This window comes from Panthera onca, chromosome B4, assembly GCF_046562875.1.
Source record: "Panthera onca isolate mPanOnc1 chromosome B4, mPanOnc1 haplotype 2, whole genome shotgun sequence".
NCBI lineage: Eukaryota > Metazoa > Chordata > Mammalia > Carnivora > Felidae > Panthera > Panthera onca.
The window spans coordinates 79,589,809-79,608,888 of NC_138345.1; the positions used below are offsets into that span (position 1 = coordinate 79,589,809).

Consider the following 19,080-nt stretch of genomic DNA (forward strand, 5'->3'; position numbering starts at 1 on the left):
TGCTCTTGCAGGTTTCTCTTCTCTGTGTGTACATTTGTTCAACAAATATTTATTAAGCACCTAACTCACAGTTAGGAGGAGGAGGAGAAGGAGGAGCAGGAGGAGGAGGAGGAGGAGGAGGAGGAGGAGGAGAAGGAGACAGGTAGTTGAACTGGAATTTTGATATATTAGGATAAATGACAAATGAGGTAAGCCTGGGTGCTATGACAGTACACAGAAAGGGCAGCATAAGGGTCAGGGAAGCCTTCCTGGGGAAGCAACTTCTGAGCTGGGAATTGAAAGATAAGGAGGGCTTAGCTAATGAAGGGGGCAAAGAGGGCATTAGAAGCAAGGGAACAGAATGAGTGTAGAATTTCGCAGCTGGAACATGAACTGTGCAGGGGATGAAGCTAGAGGAATAAAAACAGGTCAGGTTATGAAGGAAGGGCAGTAGGGAATCACTGAAGGGTTTGAAGCCTGGGGGTGGGGTGGGGACACCTCAATCACATTTATAGTGTATAAAGCTTCCGTGAGTTAAGAATGGACCTCCTTGTCTATCTCATGTGCTTGTTAGTAAATCAGAACATCGGAACTGGTGGGTGGCAAATAAGGAATCTTGATGGATTTGTAGATGGAAGGGCTGACCCAATAATCTAAGGGTTCCTTTTGATAATCTTTAGAGAAGAATTTTCAAATTTGACTTGATCCTTTTGTCTTTGAAACCCCCTGACAATACTCCCTAAAATTCTTTCAAAACCAAAGCCTGAGTAGGGAGGAGAATGGGGGCTGTGTGACTTTGTTTTCTCTGTTCTCCACTACTCATTTCCGGGGCATTGCTGTGAATTGTTCATCCAAAGCCTTGCTCCCTATGAGGAGGGGACCATTTGAATAGCAGCAGGGGAGTAGAGGAAGGAGGAACCACACGCCGGGTTCGTTCATTAAGAAAATATATTTGGCATATTCAGACAATGGTTTGAGCGAGTTAAAAATAACTCCTCGTGAAAAATTAATAGGGAGTTATAAGTGAGTGTTTTAATACAAGCTCACAGAGCAGGGCAGATTCTCCAGGTGGCTGGCAGCTGACATCACGGATGTGTTTATAGAGCACGGGGTGGCCAGAGAGGAGAGTCGTCTGCAGAAGTGAGCTCACCTTCTCTCCCGGAACCCAGAGAGGGAGGAGACAGAAAGAATTGTTTTGGTTGTGAGCTACAGAGCTAGGTGACTTATTTCTTTCTCCTTACCCATCACACTCTCATAACTGTGGACATAAAAATTGTAGTGAATTTTGCCTGGTTGCTTTGGGTGAAGTATATTGAATGTCAGAATTCATAAAATGGCCTTTCTGGTTCCTCTCCCTTCTTAGTAATGGACCCTTGTTGGCTGCTACACTCATTTCTCCAGTGTTTCTTCGCCCGACAGACTGTTCCTCTCATTCTTACAGGTAGTTATAAAGGCCCTGCTCCTTTCTCCCACTTCCTCTCTTCTCACAGCGCCTCTGTGGGCCTAGGTAGGTAAAGCCAAGGGTTGGACTGTACTTTCTTTTCCATCAGTACAGCTAAATGGGTGATGCAGAATGAGGAGAAAGGAAACCAAAGTGATGTCTGACCTTGGCTAGCTGATTTTGGGGCTAAGGGTGTTAAGACTGGGGGACCAATATTTGTATTTTAAACTCAGATGATATTTAAAAAATGGTTCTGTAATTGCAATGAGGCCCTCTAGGCCGTGAATTAATGTGTCATAACTCACGCCCAAGCACTGCGCAAACATCCCGCGTGTGAATTATTGCACAATAAATTCATGCCCTGTTGTGTCTTACAGCTTAATTAGTACATGAAGCTACATGAGTTAGACGAACCCAAATGGGATTATGTCATGTGGTGCGTAAAAAAGCAGAATGTTGGGAGGTATTTGGCACTTTTTCTGGGGGGAAAGCAGGGCTGATTTTTCTGGAGTGTCCTCTGGTGTCAATTTCTGTGATTTGGGGCTGCAACAGGTGACATGTGACTTCTGAGCTTTGGTTGGTTGGTTGAATATGGGTTCAGTAAATATCTATTGTTTATTATGTCTTAGGCATTGTGGAGGGACAGCACATATAAGATGAAATACGAAGCAGCAGCTTTGAAACCTGAGCACCCGAACTCGGCAGCCTCAACTCAACTCGGCTTAACTCAGCCTCACTGAACCCAATCTGAGACTCTCTGCTCACTGGGCTTGATCCTAGAACCCTCTTCAATTCCAGCTAGAATGTTGTATCAGGCACTTCGCAGATTTGGTCAAAAGCTGGTACGGAGACATACGCTGGAGCAATACGTGGCTAAGATTTCCACTGCCGGAAGGCTGAGCACTCTGGATATAGTGGCCTTGGGTGTGGTCAACACAGTGGGTGCAGGTGTGTATGTCCTGGCTGGTGAGGTAGCCAGTGATAAAGCAGGACCATCCATTGTGATCTGCTTTTTGGTGGCCGCCCTGTCTTCTGTGTTGGCTGCTCTGTGCTATGCAGAGTTTAGCGCCCGGGTTCCCCATTCTGCTTCTGCATATCTGTACAACTATGTCACTGTAGGTGAACTCTGGGCTTTCATCACTGGCTGGAACCTCATCCTCTCCTATGTTACTGGTGCAGCCAGTGTGGCCCGGGCCTGGAGCTTAGCTTTTGACAACCTGATTGGGAACCAGATCTCTCAGACCTTGCATGAGAGCATCCCACTGAATATTCCCCATGTCTTTGCAGAATATCCAGACTTCTTTGCCATGGGCCTGATGTTGTTGTTCACCGGACTGCTGGCTGTCAGGGCTAGTGAGTTTGTCTTAGTTACTACAGTGTTCACAGTGGTGAATGTTTTGGTTCTTGGTTTTGTCATCATCTCTGGCTTTCTTAAGGGGAAACTGCACAACTGGCGGCTTACAGAAGAGGACTACATAATGACCATGTTTAGACTCAATGACACTTCTCCCTTGGGCCCTCTGGGCTATGGAGGATTTGTGCCTTTCGGTTTCCAGGGGATTCTCCGTGGAGCAGCGACCTGTTTCTATGCATTTACTGGTTTCGACAGTGTTGTTACCATTGCCGAAGAAGCCCAAAATCTCCAGCGTTCTGTCCCCATGGGCATTGTGATTTCAGTGTTCATCTGCTTTTTGGTGTATTTTGGGGTCTCTTCAGCACTTACACTTATGGTGCCTTACTACCAGCTTCAACCTGGGAGCCCCTTGCCTGAGGCATTTCTCCATATTGGCTGGGCCCCTGCCCGCTATGTCGTGGCTATTGGAGCCCTCTGTGCTCTTTCTACCAGCATCTTGGACTCTATGTTTCTCCTTCGTTGGATGACCTTCGTGATGGCAGATGATGGCCTCCTGTTCGGTGTCCTTGCCAGGATAGACTCCAAAACAAGCATCCCCATTGTGGCCACTGTGGTCTCGGGCATTATCACAGCGTTGATGACATCCTTCTTTAGACTCACTGATCTTGTGGACCTCATGTCATTTGGGACCCTGCTTACTTACTCCCTGGTGGCTATTTGTATTCTCATTGTCAGGTATCAGCCTGAATTGAATGATGAAGAAAATGAAGCAGAGGCACAGGAGGAGAATGGGCCTGCAGCAGAGAAGCTGACTCTGTGGAGACTATTTTGTCCAGGCAGCTCCACCCCCACTCCACTCTCTGGCCGGGTTGTCTATGTTTGCTTCTCACTGCTTGCTCTGCTCCTCCTTCTTCTTTGCTTGGTGCTGGTCCAGTGGCCAGTTCTACTGCTTTTTGAAAACCCACTGTTGATTATAGTGGTTGTGCTACTCCTGATTCTCATCACTGGGATCACTGGGGTCATCTGGAGACAGCCACAGAGCCCCACTCTCCTTTACTTTAAGGTCCCTGCTCTGCCTTTCCTCCCAATAATGAGCGTCTTTATGAATGTTTACCTTATGATGCAGCTGACACTTGGCACCTGGGCCCTCTTTGTTGTCTGGATGCTGATTGGGTTTGCTATCTACTTTGGCTATGGGATCCACCATGCATGCAGGATTAACCCCACTTGAGTTAGGACCAGAATTGTGGACCTTGAACTCTGCAGTGCCTGTACATATTCGATTTTACATCATCACACCTGGATGCTGTCTGGTTTCCTTGCACAATAATGGAGGGTACTTTGGAGCACAACATCCATGGGATATTGATGGGGAAACACTAATAGAGCTCTGTATGTATTGTGAAGGATGTGTCTTTGCTCTTTCTCGTCTTTAAAAAAAGTGTTTTTTTTGTTTTTTTAACTCATCTGCTTTTCAATTGTGTCTGTAACTGTTCACTGGTTTTAAGAAGTTATTATTAAAAGAAACTAGAAAAAGTGTTTTTGTTTTCTTTGGGTAAATACCCAGTAGTGGAATTACTGGATCATATGGTAATTCTATTTTTAATTTTTTAAGGAACCTCCATACTGGCTCAATAGTGGCTGCACCAACAGCTACCAACGGCACATCATGGTTCCTTTTTCTCCACATCCTCACCAACACTTGTTATTTTTTTGTCTTTTTGGTTTTAGCCATTCTGACAGGTGTAAAGTGATAACTCATTGTAGTTTTAAATTGCATTTCCCTGATAATTAGTGATGCTGAGCATCTTTTCATGTGTCTGTTGGCCATCTGTATGTCTTCTTTGGAGAAATGTCAATTCAGGTCCTCTGCCCATTTTTAAATTGGATTATTTGTTTCTTGTGTGTGTTGAATTGTGTAAGTTCTTTATGTATTTTAGATATTAACCCCTTATTGGATATATCATTTGTGAATATCTTCTCCCATTCAATAGGTTGCCTTTTTGTTTTGTTGATGGTTTCCTTTGCTATGCAAAAGCTTTTCACTTTCACTAATTTGAAAAGATACATGCACCCCTATTTTTATTGCAGTGCTATTGACAATAGCCTGGATATGGAAGCAACCCATCCATTGATAGATGAAAGAATAAAGTTGTGACACACACACACACACACACACACACACACACACACACAATGGGATACTACTCATCCATAAAAGAGAATGAAATCTTGCCATTTGCAATGACGTGGATGGAGCTAGAGCTTATTATTATTATTATTATTATAGTGCATGGGGGGGGAGAGAGGCAGAGGTAAAGAGAGAGAGAGAATCTTAAGCAGTCTCCATGCTCAGTGTGGAGCCTGACAGGGGCTCAATCCCATGACCCTGGGCTCATAAACTGAGCCAAAATCAAGTCGGATTCTCAACCGACTGAACCACCCAGGAGCCCCTCGAGTATGCAAAATAAGTCAGGCAGAGAAAAACAAATGCCATATGATTTAACTCAGATGTGGAATTTAAGAAATAGAAGAAATGAATAAACAAAAAGACAAACAAAAAATCCCCCTAGATTCTTAAATACAAGGAACAAACTTGGTGGTTACAAAAGGGGAGGTGTGTGGGAGAAAGGGTGAAAGAGATAAAGGGAATTAAGAGTGTACTTATCTTGATGAGCACTGAGAAATGTATAGAATTGTTGAATCATTATATTGTACTCCTGAAACTGTATGTTAATTATACTTCACTAAAAAAGTAAACTAGAAAGAGACAAAAAATCTATATAACTGAAATATGGTCCCTTCCCTTAAGGAGCTTATATTCTGTGTTTTTCTGTGTTTTTTTAAAAATGTTTATTTATTTATTTTGAGAGAGAGAGAGAGAGAGAGAGAGAGAGCATAGGGGAGGGGCAGAGAGACAGAGGGAGAGAGAGAATCCCAAGTAGGTTCTGCACTATCAGCACAGAGCCCGATGTGGGGCTTGATCTCATGAACTGTGAGATCGTGACCTGCCAAAATCAAGAGTCAGATGCTTAACTGACTGAGCCACCCAGGTGCCCCAGGAGCTTATATTCTAATACAAGGGGTAAAGCATAGCTTCAAGTGTTGTCATTAGTAATATACAAATAAAGGGTCTTGGAAATTTGGAGTGGAGGTTGATCATTTGTGGCTGGCACAGTGGTGAGGGTTGATCGGTGAAATCAGAGAAGACTTTGTTGAGGAATGGCATTTGAGTTGGCTCTCTTTAGGGACAGATAGGATTTTGCCATAAGTGGGCAGCAGGAAGAGATTGTAGCAGAGAGAGTAACACCAGGAAACGCACAGGAAAATGAAGCAGAGGCTTGGCTGTGTGAGAGGGCAACAGGCCATGCACAGGTGGATTGGAGCCAGAGCCTTCCTCTGAGCACAAAGCACTTTGGCTTTGAATCCACCGCCCATGCTGAAAATCCCTGGGGTTGGTTTTTTCTACTTGCTAATATCTGTATCCCTGGATTTTAAAGTTTCTCTACTATTGTCTGCTTTGGTCCACTTGTTCAGAAAGTGCGTAGTTGAGAGCCAGGTGTCCTGGGTTTTGTCTTGTTTCCACCACTAACTAGCAATGTGGCCTCGAGCAAGCCACTCAGTTCCTTCAACACTCTGCTTATTTATCTGTAACACAAGAGGTCACAACTGATCATTTCTTTAAAAAAATTTTTTTTAATGTTTTTATTTTATTTTTGAGAGAGAGAGAGAAAGAGAGACAGAGATTGAGCAGGGGAGGGGCAGAGAGAGAAGGAGACACAGAATCCGAAATAGGCTGCAGGCTCTGAGCTGTCAGCACAGAGCCTGACATGGGGTTGCAACTCACGGACCATGAGATCATGACCTGAGCCCAAGTCAGATGCTTAACCGACTGAGCCACCCAGGTCCCCAGAACAGGACATTTCTAAAGTTCCACTTAGTTAAAAAATTCAAGGATTTCCTCTGTTTTTTTTCTGTCCTGTTATTCTCTCAACTAGGTCTGTCTACTGCACGAAATCTAAACCTGTATCCTGCCCACTTTTCACGATGACCCACTGTTGGAGCAATAGAGGTACAGTAAATAACACCCCATGTCCCCCCTCCTATGTTTAGAACCAATCGATTATCAAGATACAGAGACAGGTGGTTAAACCGTCAACTTTAGACAGACTTACTCATCACGAGTAGTACTGAGCACCTCCGGCCATCCATCACAGTAGAGAGCCTGCTTTTATTAGATTTTTCTCATGTATGAGCAGGTTGAATGCATGTGTCCTGTGGGCAGGTCAGCCCTGGATAAAAAAAGAAAACCAACAAATAACTGGAAGAGGCTGAGCTGGGCATGCTCAGTGCTGTCTCTTCAACTCACTAATCAGGTACAGTGAGAGAGGGGATGTGGAGAGAGGCCAGGAATAGTACTCTGCTCAGTGGTTCTCAAACTTCAGTGAGTGTCTGTCACCTCACCTGAAGGGCTTGTGAAAACAAGCTTGTAACAGGTTCCAGGTGATGCTGATACTGCTGGTCCAGGGACCACACTTTAAAAACCAAAGCTCCTGCTGAAGCCCTTCCACATGTAAAGATGAAGTGAGGGGAACAAAGGTGCCCTTTTAACATTTACCTTCATTTAATGAAACATTTAGATTAAAATACCATTGCTAAGTCTTTCACAGTGGGGAAATCATAGTGAATCATTTCATAATGTATGTGTATATCAAATCACCACAATGTCCACGTTACATAGCTTTACGATTTTATATGTCAGTTATACTTCCTCACTAAAGCTGAAATAAAAAAAATAAAATACTACGGTTATCTGTGTGTCTTTATTTTTTCTACTAGATTGTAGGTCATAGGTAAGGAGTGTATCTTGTTCACTCCCCCAGAGCATCCAGCTGGGGGCCAAGCACATAATGAACATTTAATCAATTTATGTTAAATTGAATTAAGCCTTACATGTGTCTTTGGTGTAGAAAATTCTCCCTCTTCTCATGCTAGCACTGTGCTACTCCTTTATTTTTTTATTTTTATTTTTATTTTTTTTTAACGTTTATTTATTTTTGAGACAGAGAGAGACAGAGCATGAACGGGAGAGGGGCAGAGAGAGAGGGAGACACAGAATCTGAAACAGGCTCCAGGCTCTGAGCTGTCAGCACAGAGCCCGACGCGGGGCTCGAACTCACAGACCGTGAGATCGTGACCTGAGCTGAAGTCGGACGCTTAACCGACTGAGCCACCCAGGCGCCCCTGTGCTACTCCTTTAAAACTATCTCCTAGGACAGTCTCCTTGACAAATGGCATTTCTCTCCATCTAGAACCCAGCGTCTAGAACTGTACCCAGGCACTTCTACTTTTTCCTTTGTTTGGCTCTGCCTGAGTTCTGGTGACTATCCTATCCTGTCTGTTCCATCACAGTGGAATCTTGCTCAGGGCAAGAGGGGAGGTTCTCTCCTTCCTCTAGACCTAGCAGAAAGAACAGTGTTGTTCATTCAAAGAGCAACAGGGAAAATACAGCCCTGGGGCAAGAGAATGCCTGAACCTACCTCCTCTGGTCCCTCTCCATCTATTCCCATGGGATTTGGGGAGGAGCAGGAAGTAGTGAAATTGATAGAAGACCCAACCCATTCTACCTGACTCCACAGAATCCCTAAAGTCTAGACTGTCTCCAGCGTGGGCACAACAGACATCTTTCTTGAAGCAGTCAGAGTTCTATGTTTTGGCATAGAAGGACCAGTGTCTTTCTATTTATGTATGGGGCCTGCCCTGAGAGAGGGGGATAGGAAGCTACTATCTTACTTGTGAAATTTCTCATATTTGCAACAGGGAGCAGTTGACTCCAGAGAAACCTGCTGGAGGGAGAATTAACCATATACTTACCAACTCCTTTAGACGCTTTTTGAGAGACTGCTGAAAAAACCTTGTGAGATCATCTAAGATTCTTTGGAGAGAGAGAATTTATACTGCATGGGGAGAAAAATTGGACTGAAATAAGAGGAATTAGGAACTGGTTAAGGATTGAGACATCATGACTTTGGAAGGGAAGGTATGAGTAGAAACTGAGAAAGAGGTATTGGCCAAGAGAAACTTCCTGGAGGAGGATGCCTATGGAGAAATTTGGGAAATAAAAGAAGGATAGGTGAGCTGGAAAAGAAATGGGACGGTAATTCTAGGCTACACGGACCTTTAAGAGTCATGAAAGAATAAGTCTTATGAGGGATGTGTTTTTTCACATTTGAAGGGAATTTATGAGCCAGGTTTGTATTGTGTATTTGTGCCATGGAGTGAGATTTCTGAATCAGGAAGATGAGATATGATTCTTATTGCAATCTGGAGGATAGACAGGATATAGATAGATAGACTCTTCCTGGGAGACAGTTGTAGAAACTACTACAGTCATCTATCTAGATCCTTGCTCTTCAAAGTATGGTCCATGGACCACCAGCATGAGTGCCACCTGAGAGCTTGTTAAAAATGCAGAATCTTAGACCTCATGAATCCGACCCAGACCTCATGAATCCGAATCTGCATTTTTAATAAGCTCCCAAGTGATTTGTATGCTCTTTTTGGCTTGAGAAGCACTGGCCTTAAATGATCGATAATACATGTCTGTCCTCACATGAGCGCTATAGAAGGCCTGAAAACTTCGGAATTGGGAGTCTAAGAGGAGGGGCCTAGGCTGGGGAAATTGAGTTTGGGGAAGAGGGAGAAGTGTGGGCCCTGGCTCCTCTTCTGTCTCCAGGCCTCCCACGCCAGTCACTATGCCAGGGTTTGGCACTCTGCCCACTTTGGGAAAATACCTTGCCATGCCCACGCTGGAGTCTGCCTGGTCCTCAGGGGCTCCCCTGGGGCAAGCATTGCGTGGGTCATGACTGCTGCCAATTTTGTTTCCCCTACTTCATATGATGGACTGGAAGGGACTGGGGAGGTCATGTTAGTCATGCTTTGCCTCAGGGTTGTACTGTCCCTTAGTCAAATGAGTGATAATTTGGTGATACTAATTGAAGAGACTATGGGGGTTGGAAGGACTGAAATAGGAGTTCTTAACTGTCCTGGCAGTTAAGATATTATCATGATATTTTCATGTCTCAAAGATATTTATTTTCATCTTTCAAAAGTTTAAGGAGAGACCGGATGACTGGATAAGGGGTTACACCCTGGTAGGGACCAAATTAATGCTTTTAGAGGGATCTTTTGATGATTTTTAATGGGTTAATAGCAAAATACATGGGACCTAAAATTTCAGAGACCTAGGGTGATAAGCAATAGAACAATGTTATCATGTGGATGTTGGAGAATTTTCTTAAGCTTTTGAGGGTTTGTGTACCTCACCCCCAATCAGATGAGTCATAAGGAGAGGCCAATGTTGAAAGAAAACAGATTGAGATTGAACGTAAGGAAGAATTTTCTGAGATTAAAGGGTGACCAGGGGAGATGGGAAGGTGCAGTCTCTGGCCATGTGTATGGCTGTCTCACTTGGGTTTGGAATGCTTCAGACGGTCTCTTGCCCAGAATGAGGGAAATGCACAGAATGAACTCTTATTATCTTTTTTATCCCAAGAATTCTCCAGTCAACGCCTCAAATGAGAAGCTGAGGTGGATGTGTGGAGTATGTAAGATAGTGAGGCATGGGAATGATGAATGATGGAAGAAAAAAGCAATCTTATTAGAACATTGAAATCTGCTAAAAATTTTAAAACAGGGCTTGGATTTAAGAGAATAAATTGCATTTTAGGGCTTGAATGAGAGTTTTAGGTTTCTATGTCTTTCCATTCTCCAGGTACTTATCTTGTTTCATTGATGAGATTTTAAAAACTCATAAGGAAAAAGAGCAGCTCTTTTATGTATAACTTCTTTTTTAAAAATATTACTTATTTTGGGGCGCCTGGGTTGCTCAGTTGGTTGGGTGACCGACTTCAACTCAGGTCATGTTCTCGCAGTTTGTGGGTTCGAGCCCTGCGTCGGGCTCTGTGCTGACAGCTCAGAGCCTGGAGCCTGCTTCAGATTCTGTGTCTCCCCCTGTCTACCCCTCCCCTGCTCATGCTCTGTGTCTCTCTGTCTCTCAATAATAAATAAACGTTAAAAAAATTAAAAAATATATTTATTTAAATTCAAGTTAGTTAACATACAGTGTAGTATCAGTTTCAGGAGTAGAACCCAGTGATTCATCACTTACATATACTACCCAGTGCTCATCCCAACAAGTGCCTTCCTTAATGCCCATCTCCCATTTAGCCCACCCCTCCCAACCTCCCTTCCCGCAACCCTCAGTTTGTTCTCTGTATTTAAGAATCTCTTATGATTTGCCTCCCTCTCTGTTTTTATTTTATTTCTCCTTCCTTTCCCCTATGTTCATCTGTTGTGTTTCTTAAATTCCACATATGAGTGAAATCATGTGATATTTGTCTTTCTCTGACTTATTTTGCTTTGCATAATACTTCTTTCTATCTCCAATGCCCATAGAGTGATGATGAAAATATAGCTATCATATGCGAATACTTTGTCCTATACTTTGTTCCAAGCACTTTCCATCATCACCTATTTAGTACAGAAGTTCAGTGAGGTGAGTATTGTTATCCTCATTTTACAAAAGTTGAATCTAAGGCTCAGAGAGGTTAAGGCATTTGTGCAAAGTGAGTTGTAAAGCTAGGATTTGTACCAAGTTTGAGCAAAGCTTTTGCTGCTAACTCCTAATCTGTAGTCTGCACGGAATAGCGGCTTAGTAAGGGATAGATGGCCATTGAAACTTGATGGCATAGAGGTAATTGAAAGACAGCGGATAATTCCAAATAGTGAATAATGAAAACACAATTTCTATTTGTTTTGTGGCATGTAGTCAGAGACACACTTAGTGACACATGCAAGCTTCTACTCAGACATTCTCTCATTCACCTTCACCGTGCCCCACCCTGCAGTTAGGAGCTTGGGAAGGGGGAGAGGCTGCGTATATTATGTTCATAAAGCAACTCATTGAAAATCATGTGTATGTGCCTACTATGTGGACATAAATGTTTGAATTTGAGTGGAAATATGCACCAAGGAGTGGGGTACATTTATCTCAGTAGGTCTATAAACATGAACATATTTGTTAGACTTTTTGGGTATGAGGTGTGTGTGTGTACAAATCCTGAAGGAGTTAAACCAGCTATAAGGAACTGGCTGCCTTCCACCCCTGGCCCTGGTTGATGTGTTTGTACCAAACCCTGATATTTATTTTCATCACCTCTCAAGGGAACCTCAATGAGTTTTCTTTCTGGGAAGTTTATTGCTAAGATGCTGGGCTGCTTTGGGGCCCCTATAAATCTGCTATAATCAGAGGAGGTTTGTAGAGAAAGAGAAACAGCAGCCGCAAGGCAATCCCCTCCTGTCTTTTACTTTCTAGCCTAATACACAGCCGCCCTTGTATGTACACCACCCACGTAACCACCTCCCCTCTCCTAGAACCCCCTCATGGAAGGTACTAAGAGGAGTCATTTCATTTACTTCTTTGCTTCCAAGTAGGACTCTCTATTTGAGCCATCCCAGAAAAAATAGAACTAAAAATTATATAATTAAGGAATCTAGGGTTGAGATTGTGAGAAACTGGTCATTTGTGAAACTAATTTCATAGAAAGCAATGAGCTTTGACAGAAGCAGCAATGGTAAGAGGAGTTGAACGTCTCTGTTTACTTCTTTTTTTAAATTTTTTATTTATTTTTGAGAGACGGAGTGAGACAAAGTGAGAGTGGGGGAGGGGCAGAGACAGAGGGAGACACAGGATCAGAAGCAGGCTCCAGGCTCTGAGCCGTCAGCACAGAGCCCGACGCGGGGCTCGAACCCACAGACCGTGAGATCATGACCTGAGCCGAAGTCAGACGCTCAACCAGCTAGCCACCCAGGCGTCCATCTGTTTACTTCTTTAGAAAACTTGAAGCAAAGCTCCTGGAAACAGGAGGCGGGACACATGGTTCAAAGGCAAACACAGCACAGGAACTCCCCTCCTCCAGCTTCCAATGCCGGTAGTTGGGAGATTTTTTTATGAGGGATTTTTATGACAAACTTTACTTTACATTTGACATTTAACAGCATCTCTTGTCCAGAGAAGGAGGAAATATAGATATTTATTGACGTAGAGTGTCAGAAGATCGAGCAAAATTGACTATGGAGATAGAAGGAGGAGGAGGGGGTTTCTCTCTTTCTCCAGGTATGCAAATTACCTAACTTAATTTGTGTAGCATATGCTTTTCTGTGCTTTGTGCTCTTCTCGGTAATGAGATTAAGAAATCATTTCATTGTTAATAAAGAACTCAGTGGGGGGAGAGAGGAGATGAGAGACATATAGATGGAGGCATAATAGGTACCCTGTCCCATTTGAACCACATACCCCTTAAATAAGATCAGATGCAAGACAAGTGGGGATAAATGGAACCCAAGGTGGGGCCCAGGTCCTGGCTCCTATCTTTTCTGTTCAAAGCCTCTGGCTTCTGCAGTTTTATCTTGAATTTCGCTGGTCCTTGCATTTCACTCTCTAATGATAAACAGAATTCAATATCAAATGATGCCCAAAGTCAAGAAATCCTTCCCAGTAGCTGTGTCTTTTCCTTGGAATTCTATCCTCCCAATCTCTGACTACTGAATCCTACATAATCATCATGGTCCAGTTTAAACTTTTTAAAAAATGTTTTATTTATTTGTTTTTGGAGAAAGGCAGAGCATGAATGGAGGTGGGACAGAGAGAGAGACACAGAATCTGAGGTAGGCTCCAGACTTTGAGCCATCAGCACAGAACCTGATGCAGGACGCAAACCCATGAACCATGAGATCATGACCTGAGCTGAAGTCATATACTCAACCGACTGCGCCACCCAGGTGCCCCCATCATAGTCTGGTTTATTTAAAAAAATTTTTTTTAACATTTATTTATTTTTGAGAGACAGAGAGAGGCAGAGCATGAGCAGGGGAGGGAGGGAGGGAGAGAGAGAGAGAGAGAGAGAGATACAGAATCTGAAGCAGGCTCCAGGCTCTGAGCTGTTTGTTAGCACAGAGCCCGACATGGGCTCGAACTCATGAACTGCAAGACCGTGACCTGAGCCGAAGTCAGACGCTCAACCGACTGAGCCACCCAGGCGCCCCCATCATAGTCCAGTTTAAATGTTACCTCCTGCCCAAGCCTTCCTGGATAATCTGCATCAGAAGCAATTTATTTCCCTTGACCTCCTCCAGTCTTTGTGTCAGTCTTTCTGCACACTGTCTTCAGTGGTAGTTACCGTGTGTCTTCCCTTTCTCCCTTACTCAACTGTAAGCTACTAGAATGGGGAGACTGTACCCTGTATATTTTTATATTCTCTCTGTAGTGCTTAACACAGAGCTAAAGAATTGTTAAATAACTTTTGTGCATGGCATACAGTTGTAGGGAAAGAGGCTATGGGTAGAGATGTAGAATAGGGGCATTATGAGTATTGATTAAGGGTATTATTGTTAAATGGACATGATACTTTCAGATATAGATCATATTATTAGGAAATTTTTATCCCACCAGTAGATTTATTCCCATATAGTCGATTTATTCATCATTAATCCTTTCTCTCATTCAAATATATAGTTTTCCTAGTGGGAAATAGACAATAAGCAAGAAAACAAATGTTCAAATAATTACAGATTGTGTTAAACACTCAAAGGAAATAAACAGGATCTTGTGATAAAGAATAACAGGGAATTTTCTTTAGGCATGGAGGTTAGGAGAAAGACCTTTGTGGTTGCTGTAATATATATATCCTACTATTATTATGAGTTAATTCAATTTGTAACCTGAAGAGAAGTAATAATAAAATCAATAACAGAATAAGAATAGCAGCCTTCCCACCAGGGGGCGTTTTTGTCAACCCAACCTTAGGTTTAGTTTCTTTGGTCCAACTTCCCAGCCTCCCCTCTGCCTTGGGAAGTGGGGAAGTCAAGGCCCTCCCCTTGCCTCGGGATGGACCCTGCCCCCTCTTCTCTAGCCTAAGAGTCGGCAAGCAAAACAGGTGTTAGGAGCTTTGATCTTATTAGAGACTTGGAGACAGATCAAGGTACAGGCCTCTGAAATAATGCCCCAGGATGTGAGAAGCTGGGGAAGAGATGGAGACAGAAGTACACAGAGAGGCAAATTGCTGTCACAGAGACTCCCTTTTACCTCCCGTCTCAGTGTCAGTGGGTTCTGGGCTCTGTACTTCATGGGGGAGCTGGTCAGGGCTTTCGGCTTTTGGGGAGTGGGAAGATATCCCCTGAGTGACTTTTGAGACCTGCCCTGGTCATTCTTGGATCCATGCTCCAAAGTTGAAGACAACCAAGGCTGTGAGGAGCACAGAGTCTGCCAATCTCCCGGCAGGCTCAGGTAGTTCTTTAATTACCAGGATCTCCTTTGACTACTTTTCTGCTCCCCTTCTCATGGCACAAGTTGGTAGCATTAGTTTCTGCCTCTTATAGAGGAGTGGTCACATTAAGAAAGGCTTGGGAGTGGGTAAGAAGAATAGGAGACTGGTGCCTGGAGCTTTTATACCCACTAACCTTTCCTGAGCCCTGTCTCCTGTTGGGATAACACATTTTGGTTGCTGGCTCAAGAGTAATGGTTTCCTCCTCACAAAGATCCTGACCTCCTTGGTCATGCTGAGGGACACCTCAGACTGTTGAGAACGTCTTACTGAGATTACCAGAAGTTTCTCTCATTGAAATTGTAGCCCTAACCTCTCTTCAGCCTTCACCCACCCCAGCTTCTCTGCAAGTGGTATCCTGCACAAGGGTAAAGGCTGTACTTCTTTCTGCTTCAAGAGGAACCCTACCTCTCTGCTCCATAGTCCAGAATTGTGCCTAGAGGACTCGATTCACATTGCTTTGTTTGAAGAGATACTTGTTGGAAGAGGAAGAATTATACCTCGTTTGAGTTGCTCAGGGCATACATAAGACACACTTCTGAACATCGGAGATGGACAGGCACTTTGGAATTGTGGTACCCACATAGCCCTTGAAGTCAAACAGCCAAGTCCTTGTCCAAGCTGGGCTTGCTGTGCCCGAAGCAGGAGGTATATCTTCTAACATTTGCACTAAGGCTAGCACCAGAGATGAGCTGAAGTGGATTTTACATCTGGCAGGGGACTTCATGCTATGGGTGCAGGGAAATGGGGTAGGATAGAATGAATATTGCTTGAAGAGGAAAAGGAAGAGTGAGGCCAGAACATACATGGAGGCAGGGGAATGGGGAAGCTGATTCCTGAACCCAAGGTGCCCAGATTTATATACGGGGCAGAGTTCATAATCTGTAAGCTGTACTAATACTCTAGTTTCTAGCTGAAGGTCCTTTCTGGAGTCTCTCCCTCAGTGGGCAGCAGCATTATTGGCTCTCTTCTGAGGCAGACAGGATAGGGCATGTAGCTCAGGGCAGGCCAGGGCAGATTCTGGTGCCAGAGCCGACATTAATGCGGGTGAATATGGACATATTTTCTCAAGGAGCTTTGTTCAAAAGATAGAAGACAAGGGGATGGCAGATAGAGGAAGGAAAGGGTCCAATTATCTTTTCTGGGTCCATTGGATTAGGGGATGAGAGAGAAGGGGAGGCTTCAGCCGGAATCACAATCTCCATTAACCCTTTTCTACCACAATCCAACTGATTGAAAATAGATTGCTAATAACTTCCTTGGTCCTCCGTTCCACATCATGTGAGTATATCTTGTCAAGTTTCCCTTCAGCAGATACTCCTATGACCCATCTCTTCTAGGAAACAGCTTTAAGTCCCAAGTCCTTTCCAGAACAAGGCTCTGCAACACCGAAGCAGTATGTGTATTGGGAAATTTCCCCTTAGACCTAAACTCATGTTGTTTTCCTACAGAAAAGCTGTCTGCCTTCCTCTCCATTCCTCTCCCTTCTTCCTCTTTCCCTCCTCACCAGGCCTGTTTCTTTCTATAACCACCGTGTAGAGTTGGGGATAATGTTTTATACATTTTATTCCTGCTACTCTTGCTTCTTCAGTCTTTTGATTCTCCCCCTGCAATATCTCCCTCCTCACCTCCTATCCTGGTAACTCTGCTGTATTTACTAGTCAGTTATTTGTGCCTTCTTTTTCTCTCCTTTCCACTTCTCTTTCCCTCTCAACTTTCTTAATATATGATTCCAACTTTGAAGAGATGGGAAGGTAAGTTTTCAGGACTGCATCTGTGAGGGAGTGGGCTTTAGGCACAGTAAGAGACATGGTGATCAGACATCAAGAAGAAGCTGATAAGCGCTGACTTGTGTGGCCTTTGGGGCAGGTGCCTTCTCACCCATCTTCCCTAGTAGATGGGGCTGAGGTGCAAGTGACAGAGACTTAAATAAAGTTGGTTAGATTAAGGGATCAAAGCAAAGGTTCCCTTTGGTCCTATAGAACATATTCCTTTATCCATTCGTTCTTCTCAGTTTCTTAATTCAGACTTTTGTTTTGTGGGCTTATAAAGTAATTGGGGATCCTTAAGAAGATAGTATGGGCCAAGGTTATGGCCTCAATTGCAGCTTGATCCCAGCTTCAATGGAGGCTACCCTCTTTGGCCCATATGGTTCCTTAGATATGTATATTCAGCCTTCTGGCTTCACTTCATTGGTAATTAGCTCAGGTTTGAAAGTTGGGTGGCCACATAAACTTCGGGTTTTTTGATGAGTTGATTTATCCATTGCCTAATTTTGAGTAGACCAGAATCATCATAATAGGGATGATGGTAATAATGGCAGCAACTATTTATTGAGCACTTATGTTAAGACACTATACATATCATTTCACAATATACACAAATATTAAATAATATCCCACCTTCTGTAATTCCACAAGAATTCTACAAAATAGGTGATATTATTTTCATTTTATAGATGAGAAATGGAAGCTTAGAGAGGTGAAGTTCTTTGCTCAAGAAATTATGTTGATCTGACTTTAAAGCCTTGCTTTTACCCACCACGGCGCTATACTGTACAACTGTATTTTGGAAATCTTTAAAACTTTTTTTTTTAATTTTATTTATTTATTTTGAAGAAAAGAGAGAGGGAAAGGGGAGGGGCATACAGAAAGGAAGAGAGAGAATCCCAAGCAGGCTGTGCCCTGTCAACATAGAGCCTGACACGGGGCTCGAACTCACAAACCATGAGATCATGACCCGAGACAAAATCAAGAGTGGGATGCTTAACCCACAGAGTCACCCAGGCACCCCTGGAAATCTTTAGATAAAAAGACTTCTTATCCTTAGTGTTGCTGATCGGCCTGAAAGCAGCATCAGGAAAATTTAAGATGTATTGACTCTTGGGAGTAGAAAACTGGCAGATTCTGAAGGAGACTGTGGAATACGTTTTCCTCAGTAATGACAGGAGGACAACTGAGAGACCCTTCTGACCAAAGACAGGGGATGCTTTTGGCCATCCTGAGAACAATATCTGGCATATGATAGGAGCTGTGGGTCTAGTAAAGAGAATGCCTTCAGTCGATTTAGCCATGGGGATACTTATGAGAGCCCACGGTAATGCCCAAGTTCCCCTGAACTAGCCTCAGAGGGATGGTGACTCTGAGGTTACCTGTGAGTTTTGGCAGAAGAATGATTATCTGCCTTCTGGATTATTTGTGGCAGAATTTGAATTCTAGACTGGCTTTCCTCAGTGATACTCTCCCTGTTTACCCCTTCAGTTTTTTTCTGCTGTATACATCTTCTACTCCCTCTGCAGGGATGTAAACTCCTATTTATTTGAGTCAAATGGAATTAATAAGGTAAATTTGTTATAAAATATTATGTAGTGCTATCTGGTCTATCTGCCTCAACTGAGTGCACAGTCATGAATAATCCTAATCAGCAAATCTTCTGAAATTTGAACAATTAAAATATCATTTTAGTTTGGAAATGATCCTGATGTAGGAATAGGACATATCTTCTGTTCTACAAATTTGCAAAATTTCAGATCAAATGATGGAGCTTCCCTGAGGGGTTTGGATCCTCTCAGGGAGCTGGACACAGTTTGGCTCTACACCTGGCCACCAGGTCCACCCTCTGAACTCAGACCATGACAAATAACCTGCCTAAGCAGATGGGATTTTTCTTTTTGTTAGTGAAATTAAAACATTTTAATAATTTGTTTTTAACTGCGTCCTCTGAACCACACATGAGTGCCCATGATGACCAGCCCTGGGCTGGGAATGGGAGATTCTCAGCCACTGGAATCTGCAGCCCTCCACCTGAACAGCTGAGGAAATAACTCTGCAGCTGGTGAAGGTGACAGAATCAAGCTGCTTTATAGACCTGAGAGAACTTAAGTGAGGGGAGGATGAAGAAGGGGGGAGGTTGGAATAAGCAGG

The 19,080-nt window shown here is 43.4% G+C and overlaps 1 long non-coding RNA gene and 1 pseudogene across 5 annotated transcripts in view; both read left to right on the top strand.

Moving 5' to 3' along the window:
- The window catches only part of LOC132694287 (uncharacterized), a 111,276-nt gene that overhangs the window by 18,876 nt on the left and 73,320 nt on the right, over nt 1-19,080 (top strand). For 2 of the 4 annotated variants that reach the window (XR_009617235.2, XR_009617237.2), the window contains exon 2: nt 6,773-6,846. The exons of the other annotated variants lie outside the window; for them this stretch is intronic. This is a non-coding gene — a long non-coding RNA (uncharacterized LOC132694287). The remainder of the gene's footprint in view (nt 1-6,772; nt 6,847-19,080) is intronic. 4 annotated transcript variants of the gene reach the window in all.
- On the top strand, nt 1,317-4,206 carry LOC144612687 (cationic amino acid transporter 3 pseudogene; annotated as a pseudogene). Its single transcript, XR_014137954.1, has 2 exons — nt 1,317-1,486; nt 2,050-4,206. The product of XR_014137954.1 is annotated as a cationic amino acid transporter 3 pseudogene (transcript).